This window comes from Electrona antarctica (assembly GCF_951216825.1).
Source record: "Electrona antarctica genome assembly, chromosome: 19".
In the NCBI taxonomy this organism is placed as follows: Eukaryota; Metazoa; Chordata; class Actinopteri; order Myctophiformes; family Myctophidae; genus Electrona; species Electrona antarctica.
Window position 1 is genome coordinate 29,056,815 of NC_136800.1, and position 11,480 is coordinate 29,068,294.

The window sequence follows — 11,480 nt, forward strand, 5'->3', positions numbered from 1 at the left end:
TTAAAAATACCACGTAAAAACAGATTCAAAACGAAAAAGGTATGACGAGAAATGAGTGGTGAACAACAAGGAAGCCGTAGGATAACTCGAAGTTATAAAGCAGATAAGCAAACTAAAGAAAACAACGACGGGAGTGGACTGGAAGAAAACGCCGAAAGCAGCATGGCGGAGAACTACACCGAAGTGATACGGGCCGGGCTCGCTGATATCACCAGAGAGCTAAAGACTTTTAAAGAAGGTATACAACAGGAGCTAGCAACGTTTAAAGAAGAACTGAAGAGGGAAATGAAGGAAGAATTCACAAACTATCGTAAAATAGTGGACCGGGAGCTACAACAACAAGAGGAAGAGGTGACTAAGCAGAGGACGAACATGGCCGAGGCGCAGACACGGATATCGGAGGTGGAGGACTGGAGGACGGGAGCAACCGAGGCCATGATGACAATGGTGGAACATATTGAACAACTACAAGAAAGACAATTGAATGCCGAGGCCAGATCAAGACGGAACAACATACGCGTATTCAATTGCCCAGAGGATAGTGAACAAGGAACCTCTGTAATTAAGTATTTGGAGCAGTTATTCCACACGGAGCTAGAGTTACCAGCGGGGACTCAGCTCCAACTGCAGAGGGCGCATCGTGCGTTGTCACAGAAGCCAACTCACCCAACTGCAGCTCCGCGGTCCATTGTGGCAAACTTTCTTCAGTTCGAGACAAAGGAAATGGTGCTAAGAAAAGCCTGGGAGGCGAAGATACAAGTAGGAGATAAACAGCTCGGCTTCGATCATGATTATCCACCCGAAGTTGTGAAAAAAAGAAAAGACTATATTCCGTTCAAAAGAATGTTGAAAGCAAGAGGAATCCGGTTCCAGACGCCGTTTACGAAGATGAGGATACAGTGGCCTGACGGTGAGAGAATGTACAGAAGTGCGGAGGACGTCGCCCAGGCCATAGAGGAGAGAGGCTACATGGAGGGAGGATCCAGCCTCGACTCGACAGCGGGACTCGGCGCACCAGCGGCGGTGGAGGCGGAGGGTGCGAGAGACACGGGGACGGAGAGAGAACGACGACGTACAGGAGAGAATCACCAGCGGGCGCCAGAGTGGAGAAAAGTGGAGAAGAGGAGAGGAGCGGCGTGGAGAGCTAAGGACAACCTACGGATGTTTAGAAGGAAATAGAACATGATTTCTGCTGTAAAAAGAGGTAACATAGAGTTGGGTTGAATGAGGGAGGGGGGAAGAATAAGCGAAGAAGGTTTTTGTTTTGTTTTAAAAAAGAAAGGAAGGGATAAAGGGAAGGGAAGAAGAAGAAGGAAAAAAAAAAAAAAGGAAGAAAAGTTAGTATTAGTATACAGAGGGTGCCGTAGATATAACACTTTGATTTATTATTGGTATACAGAGGGTGCCATAGATATAGCACTTGGATCTTTTTTTTTTTCTTTTTTTTGTAATAGGATTGAAACCCCGAGTGGTCTTGTTGGCTTGTTTCATTGATTATACATTACCAACTCTGTGTAGGGAATAGGTTAGATACTAGGGCTTCTTTCATTATTTTGCATTTAAAATGTACCAACTGGAAGGGTTTGCTTTATTAGGTAGGGAATGGCTAGACACTGGGGAAACTCACAGGCTGAGATTAGTACTAGTTTGTCTAGGGAGGGGCCCCATACAAGATGGGGACTATCCCCTCACCCTGTTATGAGGGTTTAAGGGTCACGGATGTTTTACATCGTGTTTGGAAGCTATGTGTTTGTTTTTTGTTTTTGTTTGTGTTTTTTTTGTCGACAAGCGGATGCAAATACTATAATATGACTAGGCAGGAAACAAATATGAAGGGAACTATAAGGAATAACAATGTCTAATATGTTGGGGATAATGTCGCTGAATGTAAATGGGTTGAATTCACCAGTTAAGAGAAAAAGGGTCATGTCAAAATTGAAAAAAGAAAACATGCAGGTTTTTTTCCTACAAGAAACTCATCTAAACAAAACTGAGCATGAGAAACTGAAAAGATTTGGATACAGGAACTCATATTATAGTTCATACAAAAACGGAAAAAGAAGAGGAGTTATAATACTAATAGCTAATACAGTCAACTTTGATTTTGAAAAGGAGATTAAAGATAAAGAAGGGAGGTACATTATTGTGAAGGGAAGAATAGATAATGAACCGGTAACTTTAGTAAATATATATGCACCACCAGAAAGTGATAAGAAGTTTTTTAAGTACATGTTTGACATTATAGCTGTGGAAACAAATGGTATTTTGATTGCAGGAGGTGATACAAATGTGGTTTTATGTGATAAAAAAGATACAACAAGTAAGAAAAGGAGCAAGACGCAATTAGCTAAATTTGTAAACACATCGCTGAGTGAGATGGGACTGGTAGATATATGGAGGAGACTCCACCCGACAGATATGGACTTCACTCACTATTCGGCTGCGCACAAAGTCCATTCTAGGATCGACCAGTTTTTTGTGAACATGGGAGATTGTTACAGAGTTGGGGAATGTGAGATAGGAGGGGCAGATCTATCGGATCACAACCCACTTTCTCTGAAAATTGGTTTAAATAATAGGAAGAGGCAGACAGCGTGGAGACTTAATATGGGTATGTTGAACAGTGAAGAGAGAAAAGAGAAAATCAGGACTGAGTTGAACACATACCTTGTGGAAAATAACAATGGGGAAGTGGACCCGACTATGGTATGGGATGCTATGAAAGCTGTCATGAGAGGTAAATTGATAGTGGAGACGGCACTAGTGAAAAAGGCTAAATTAGTAGCTTATAAGAAAAACAATGAAGACTTAAGGGCACTGGAACAGGATTACCAGAAAACAAAAAATGAAGAACTATATAAAAAAATGAAAGACTTGAAAGTTAAAATAAAGGATGCCCAATTAGATGAGATTGAAAGGAAAAGTAAATATGTTAAGCAAAATTATTATGAGGCCGGGGCAAGGGCCACTAAATTATTGGCTAAACGTATGCGTAAACAACAGGCATTGACCAATATTAGCAAGATTAGAGACCCTGAGACAAAGGAACTAACAACTGAACCAGAGGAAATAGAGAGGGTCTTTAAACGGTATTATGAGAAGCTGTATACACAGCCCGAACAGGCAGAGGAACAAGAAATGAAAACGTATTTAGATCAGTTGGACCTGCCACACATAGGGGTAATGCAGAATCGTATAATAACAGCTAATATTACAGCCGACGATATTATGGAGGCAATTAGTTCCTTTAAAAATAATAAATCACCAGGAAGTGATGGGTTCCCTGTGGAGTGGTACAAAATGTACAGAGAAGAGTTGGTACCTATGCTAGTAGCATCCTTTAATTGGACCCTGAAAAAACATAAAATACCACCATCTTGGTCCGAAGCAATAATCTCAGTAATACCAAAGCCGGGAAGGGATAAAGAGCAATGTGGGAGCTATAGGCCCATATCTATTTTGAATGTGGACTACAAAATATACACCAAGATTATATCTAGGAGGTTAGCAGACATAGCAAATGAGATGTTGGAAGAAGATCAGACAGGCTTCATAATCAATCGCCAGACTCATGACAATGTGAGGAGAACTATACATGTTGTAGACCAAGCACAGAGGACTAAAACAAGCACTTTATTAGTGAGTGTTGATGCAGAGGCTGCATATGATAGGGTCAATTGGAAGTTCCTTTATGCTGTATTGACAAGATTTGGGTTCAATAAGGAAGCATTACAATGTGTAAAATCATTATACCAACAACCTACGGCTAGAATTAAAATAAATGGGAGCTTGTCTGGGAAATTCAACCTACAACGATCAACTAGGCAAGGATGCTGTCTTTCGCCTACGTTATTTGCGTTTTTTATTGAACCCTTAGCACAAGCAGTGAGAGACAATGAAGGTATCCAAGGTGTGACGGTAAACGGTAGTGAACACAAGATAGGACTTTTTGCCGATGATGTAATTGCCTTCCTCCAGAGACCAAATGACTCACTTCCTGTTTTAAGCAAGGTATTAGAAGAATTTGGTCGTTTGTCAGGATACAAGATCAACATAGCCAAAACACAGATTTTGGCTTTAAATTATGCTCCAAATGCATCTATAAGGGAAGCCTTCAACTTTAATTGGGAACAAAAAAGTATTAAATATTTGGGTATAAACATAACGAAAAAATTGTCTACATTATATAAAGCCAACTACGATAAATTAAATCAGGAGATAAAAAGGGATATTGAACGATGGGCTACTTTGCCACTAGACCTGAACTCAAGGTTGGAGGCAGTTAAAATAAATGTATTATCCAGGTTGCTCTTTCTATTCCAGTCCTTACCGGTAGAGGTCCCCCAAGGGCAATTTATTACATGGGACCGAATGATCTCTAGGTTTGTGTGGGCCGGGCAGAGGCCAAGGGTCAGATTTCAGACCCTTCAACTCCCAAAGGAGGGAGGGGGCATGGGTCTTCCCAATTTAAAAATGTATTATCATGCGGCCCAGCTACGATATGTAGGATGTTGGTGTAAACCAAATTATATAGCAAAATGGAAAGATATGGAAAAGGAATTCGACAAACATCCAATACAGAATATTATAGGAGACAAAGAAAAGTTTAAGAAAATAAAACACCGTATTGATCCAATCACCCTATTTACATTAGAGATCTGGTTTAAAATTGTTAAAAAATATAGGTTCGAAGAGGATATAAAGGTTTTAAAATGGATGGCATTTGATAGTTCATTTAAACCTGCAGGACATGATAAGGGCTTTAAAGTATGGAGCAATAGAGGAATGACAGCCTGGTGTGTTTTGGAGAAAAATGGGGCATTGGAGAGTTTCACAGATTTGAGTGTTAAATACATGTTGGATAAACATGATTTCTTCAGGTATCTCCAACTAAGGGATTATTATACTAAGGAAGTCAAGGGGAGGCCCTCCATGGAAGTGAATGGTATTGTCCAAATTATTAAAAATATATACAAGGGGAAAGATATTCGAATTATATCAGCAATATATACGACTTTGATGAGTGGCAGTCATTCAACAGAATATATTAAAAAGAAATGGGAAGCAGAACTAGACATAGAAATTACAGAAAAAGATTGGGCTCATATGTGGAAAATGCACCAATCATCTACCAATTCACGGATATGGAGGGAATTCTCTTGGAAGAATCTTTGCAGGTTTTTCATAACACCAAAAATTGTGAGCAAGCAGTTGAAGCAACAGATACAATGTTGGAGGGGTTGTGGAGATGTAAATGTGGATCACTCACATGTGTTCTGGAAATGTCCCAGAATTGAGCCTTTTTGGAAAGTGTTACATGATCAGATACAAAAGGTGTTGGGTTATGAGGTGCCTATGAAGTGTGATGTTCTGTATTTAGGAAACTTGATGGGGGGAAAGATACGAGGAGAGGATAGGTATCTGGTAAACATTTTATTGGCGGCAGGAAAGAAGGCTATCACAAGGAAATGGGGACAGAAGGAGCCTCCAACACAGGGACAATGGGAGGAGTTGATTCAGGAGATACAGCTCATGGAGAAACTGACACATCGCCTGAGACTGCAGGAGGAAAAAATGGAGGACAAATGGTCCAAATGGACAATATTCAATGACCTGATCATGAGCAATGAGGGTATGGGGGAATGAGGAACACCAGAATGTGTCTAGGAATATGTGATGTATTGAGCAAGATTTGATATACATTGTCGACTTTTTTGTATTTTTATTTTTTGTTTTTCATGTTTGTATTGTGCTGTGTTATGTCCTTTATTATTGTGTGTTTGTTCAAAAACAAATAAAAATCTAAGTGATAAAAAAATAAAAAAATAGGTGCCAATGCCTATCTCGCCTCTCAGTCAGAGAGGATAAACCTGAGTTCTCATAAAGTGCACAGTGGTGGGTACCATAACCTCACTGACACCAGGTCCTCGAGGCACGTCCCACTGGGAGGAGACCCTGGGGCAGACCAAGGCGCAGTTGGAGGAAACACATCGACTCACTGGCCTTGGAATGTCTCAGGATCCCCCAGGAGGAAGTCACTAATGTTGCTCTGGAGAGGGAGGTCTGGAGCACTCTGGTGGAGCTGTTGCCCCCGCGACTACGGATAAGCGGTTGAAGATGGATGGATGGATGGATAGGAAAAACTCTGTGACTCTTTTTGTCCTGTACAGTGTACAGGACAAAATGTGTACAGTGTACACCAATGTTATTGTAATGGGTTTTACTGCTTTATATAGTTCACTTGTACACTGTAGAGAGACAGAGAGAAAATTGATAGAGGGTAGAAGCAGGATGATGTTTGACACAAGCATTAAGCCATCTGAAACCAGTTGTGATGCTTAGATTATGTAAATGATGCATTAACAGCTCACTGAGGGGGAACATTGCAATTATCTAGGCCTATTCATTTTTTATTTTATTGTGTTACAGGATACACACAAAATATCCGCAAAGTGAAATATTCATAATTATGTTCTTAAAATATAAACTGATCAATACAAAAGTGCATTGGTAATGAAAAAAATCACACAGTGTGCAGTAATTTAACGGAGGGTTTTCATTAAAGTTTAGTTTTATTGTGCCGCTGACTTGTGCAAATCTGTTTTTTGGTTATTCAGGTCAGGGTGTGTATACATCCAGAGGCTTTGTCATAGCTCAGGTTGCTGCGCCGCATCTGCTATTTTCTGCTACATCCCTGTGCATGGCCTTTCATTCTTGAGCCACGGCGGAGCGGCGGAGTGTTGACCTAGAATGCTGAGAGCCTGTCACATAGCTGGACATGAAAACAAGTCTGGGGCCAAAAAACAACCTCTAGTCTATACCTGCTTTTTCTTCTCCTCCTCTTTGAGGAGGTGTGTGATGGGATTATTAATACTCATAAACAGAGACTTTAAGAAATAATCGAGGTAGAGAGTGGACTGAAACAATGTACACGTTTATTACAAAGAGTGGTCTGTACCAGCCCAGGGAGGTGCACGGATGCAAGCCTCCAGAACTGTTCAAATGAGTCTCTCTTATACAAAATGAAGAAGCACAAATACATTGGAGGTGTGGTCAGTGGACAAGACTAAACATGGGTCTTGGGTAAGAATAGTTCATCTTGACAGACAATCAACAGGTGGAAGCCTTGCTCCAGGCAGTGTAGTATTTTCTGCCACTACATTCCACCATTTCAAATATGTAAATTAAATGTCTCATATTAATTTATACCAAGGAACATGAGATACTATACTGTCTGCAAATTTACTACAAAAAGATGACTTATATATGGACTATCTCCTAGAGTAAGAAAGGTTTACATTTAAGTGTATTCAATGTCCACCCACATGATAATTTTCTTTTTATTACACACAACTCCTGATGGCTGGTAGGGGCGAAAACCCTTTTCCTTCTTATTGGGAAATTCCAACCTACGACCCTCGATTTGTCTTGAGCGATCACTCATAAGCCAGCATCAGGTGTAGTCTTTTTTCGTGGTTTTCTCCTCCACGCAAATGTTCTCCTCTCCTTATGTTTCTGTCACAAGTTGTGGCATGGCATTTTAGTCTTTTTTCCCCATGGTGGGCCCAGTATTTCGTCTTTATCCGGCTCCCATCGCTGTCACTGGGGGGTGACTGCAGGGATTGAATGCGTGTGGGCCTTGTAGGGACGTCTGGCGTCTCTGGACGGACATGATGATGTGGCTTGGCTCTCATTGGTGTCACTGGCCCATGTGACATATTTATATGTCTGTCAGGTTTCTTAGAGGGAGAACAACTTGCAGGTAATTTTGTTCACTTGAATTATTTCCACCGTGGTTAAAAAGGTGGTTATACAAAATTCATTTCAATATTATTATTATTATTATTATTATTTTACATTAATTGTCTTCAGCTTCAGCTTGTTATGTAGACAGCTCTAGAATTGCACTTTATGTAGTCATAGCACTTTATAGTACACATGTATAATATATTATATAGTATAGTATGTATAGTTTACATAGATACTCCAATGTTACGTTCTTAGTTTACGCATGATTCATGATAACTACTTTTTATACATGTGATGTATGCCATGCTTTTTGTTATTGCTTAATGTAAGTCGCTCTGGATTAAGAGCGTCTGCTAAATGCCTAAATTGTAATTCATATAACACTAGACTGATGTCACTGTATGTGTGTATATTTACCCATTCATACAAACCCAAATCCTTTCAGTGCTTTCTCTGGTTGTCTTCATTTGTTTGTTTGTTTTTTCCTTGTTCAAACACATCTCCTGATATGTTTCTCTTAATTTATTGGATTTCAGAGCTGGAAAAAAACAAAACAACACACTACCCCTATTCTAAAACATTTGTTCTATACTTTTCCCCCGATGATAATACATAATTATGATTTTTTAAGATCTATCTTGATCACAGTTGATCACAATCTTTCACAGTCTGATTTCTGGTTAACTCCCTCTCTTATGGTTATTAACTACATTGACAGGTTACACATTATTGCATCTTGACACTGTATTTCATCAAACTAGTGCACTATCCTCCTTTCAATACAAATATTTCAATAATGTATGAGATCGTGTGGGAGTGAGTAGGTTCTTACCTTGTCGGTGTAATGTCTATAGATACTCATTTTTCCCTTTGTCCTTCCTCCTGTAATTGCATTGTATCACAACACTCTTCCTAGACGAGTTATTCTAAGTTTTTAGTGAGTTAGTCAATATCGCCATATTAACCATGCCATGCACACTGGGAAAGGAAGATATTCATTAAATTGTCAACACATTTAGACCATCTCATTGATTCACCATCCAGTCCTGGAAAGTAGGAAAGAACAATTTTCATTAGAATAACTTCACCTAAAAATAACACTGTTGTACACAGTGATACCTTAAAACATTTTACTTACTTATAGGCCTACTCGATAAACATCACATTCCACACATACCCGGGCCATTCATACCTCCACACTTGCCACTGCGTAGGTCTTCATTCTACTTCGCTCCATATCACACCAAATCTGTGTAGTGGCCTAACCCATAGGTCGCCACTTGACCCCCGGCTGGGCCCCACCTGTCTGCGCTTTTAACAAGTCATTGAAAGCGGGGTTGTCTAGTGGCACACCACAGTGCTTCTGAAAGCAGTTCTCCAGTCTATTTCTGTAGGTGTCACAGGTTTCATCAGGCCATTGCTTAGTGCTGTGAATTTTTTGCCAATCAGTGGGTACTGGAAATGCTGCTTTGATGCTGTCAAAAAGACCACCGTGATTCAGCAGCTGTCCAGTGACAATGTGATTTTGTGCTCCATTCACATCAAAATGTTCCCTGAGATGTAGCCATTTGAATCCAAAGACTTTGCGAAATACAGATTCGAGCATTCTTGCCGATGGCTCATACATCTCAATCAAGTCTAACACAGCTGCACACCAGCGCTCCATGTTGACTTTGTGGTCTGGAAGGTCCTTCATGATGTCTTTCAGTTCATCAGGTGTCCAGCGTCGCTGCACATGTACTGTTGAAGAATATGTGTCTATTTCTGAGTGCTGTGCCCATGGAAATAGCTTCCTTGGACAAAGTCTTTGTGACAACTGCTCCCCCCTGTCCTTGATTGTTTTTGAGGGGTTCAGGTTGTTCATGGTTGTTGCTGTTGTCTGCGGGCTGTTCCTTGGGTATATTTACAGAGCAAAGGTTGAAGATGAGGTTAACGGTTCCATTCGGAACGTGTATGACGAGTACAATGGCGCCAACAGTGATGCCCCGAGCCGTGCCATCGACTATGTGCAGAGACAGCTTCAGTGCTACGGAATCCACAATTACTCGGATTGGATGAACACTCGCTGGTTTAATGAAACTAAAAACAACAGCGTCCCCATTAGCTGCTGCAAAAGTAATACAGAAGCCTGCACTGGATCTCTTGCTCATACTGAAGACCTCTACCCGGAGGGATGTGAAGTTCTAGTTGTGAAGAAACTCAAAGAGATCATGATGTATGTCATCTGGGCTGCACTAACATTTGCTGCAATTCAGATGCTGGGGATGCTGTGTGCATGTGTGGTACTCTGCAGGTAGAGCCGAGACCCCGCCTACGAACTACTCATCACTGGGGGAACCTACGCATAAAGTTTCCTTCTAACAATAATACGTTCACAGACGTGCACTTAAGAGTGACTTAAACCGGTTTTGACCGAGAACATGAAAACAAACTATTTTACATACACTAACATCTTACCTTTTTTTTTTTTTCTTTTACCTTTTGTTTTTCAAAAAGCTATTGGCCAAATTATTTGAATGGTCAATGGGGAATGAGATTTTACATGTAATCTGCTGCTGTGACTACCTACGTTTTACCCTTTGTTTGAGGTAAGTTAGAATGTGGTCGCTGGACCTTATACTGTATAGAATATGTGGACTGGGTACTTTCCTCATATGTCAGTTTGCACTATGTGTGTGTGTATGGTTTTGCAGTATTTTATAAATATTTAAATATAGTGTAGTACTTGAGTGAAAAAACTTCCCCATGTGTAGTCTAGTCTCCCCTGTACCTGTATCTGAATTACTGCTATTACTACTGGTTTGAGTGGAACCAACTCTTCACAAGCATTAATTTACCCATCAGATCTTTCAGACAAATGTGGGCCCGCAATTCTACTCGGTACATCTACAATTTGTCATGCAATCTAAAATGCCGTAGAGGTTTTGTTTGTTTATTGTTTCAGCAGTTTATTGTTTCAGCAGCCTACTGAATGTAGTTTTAGAGGTTTGACAATATGTCGCCATAGACTCAAGAATAAATTATGTTCCAATGCTTAAAATGAATTTGAATTAAATTATGTTCAACTTAAACTATACTTCATAAACTATACACTTCTTAAACTATACATGTCCCCCCTCTGAGCACTTCTGTCGGATATAGATAGAATTTTATCCATAGAATTGCTCATAATTGCTAGAACCATCGCTTTACTTTAAACATTTTTAATATTACCTAAGCTATTTAACAGCATCAACATCCTATTAACACTAAGCTATTTTACCCTATTCGTCACTTCCTCCTGCCAGTCTATCTATAATTGAAACAACGTGCTAGGTATGTTTTGTGCACGCAGATCTGCTATTTTTAAAAATCCTTTTCTATCTTTCGGTACATTTTTTTTCCCTAACTTCAAATAAAATGATCTCACATCTATAAAGAAATAAACTAAGGATAAACACATCTAGGAATACATTTTGAAAAACACACACTAACAATAAACTTTCTCCGGTAAGTAGGAAAGCCGACTTGGTTAAATCTTGTTCATTGAAAATAGCTGATCCACGGGTTCACTCAACTGATTTCTTAAAATAAAATGCTAGTATTTACATGACTCGTAACTTAAAATAGTATGTACATAATGTTCTCTTTGTTAAAATAGTATTTACATGACTCTGCTGTATATGGTTTACACTATTATTGATATATTTATTGATATATAAATAAACACCATGATCAACTAGACATTCAAA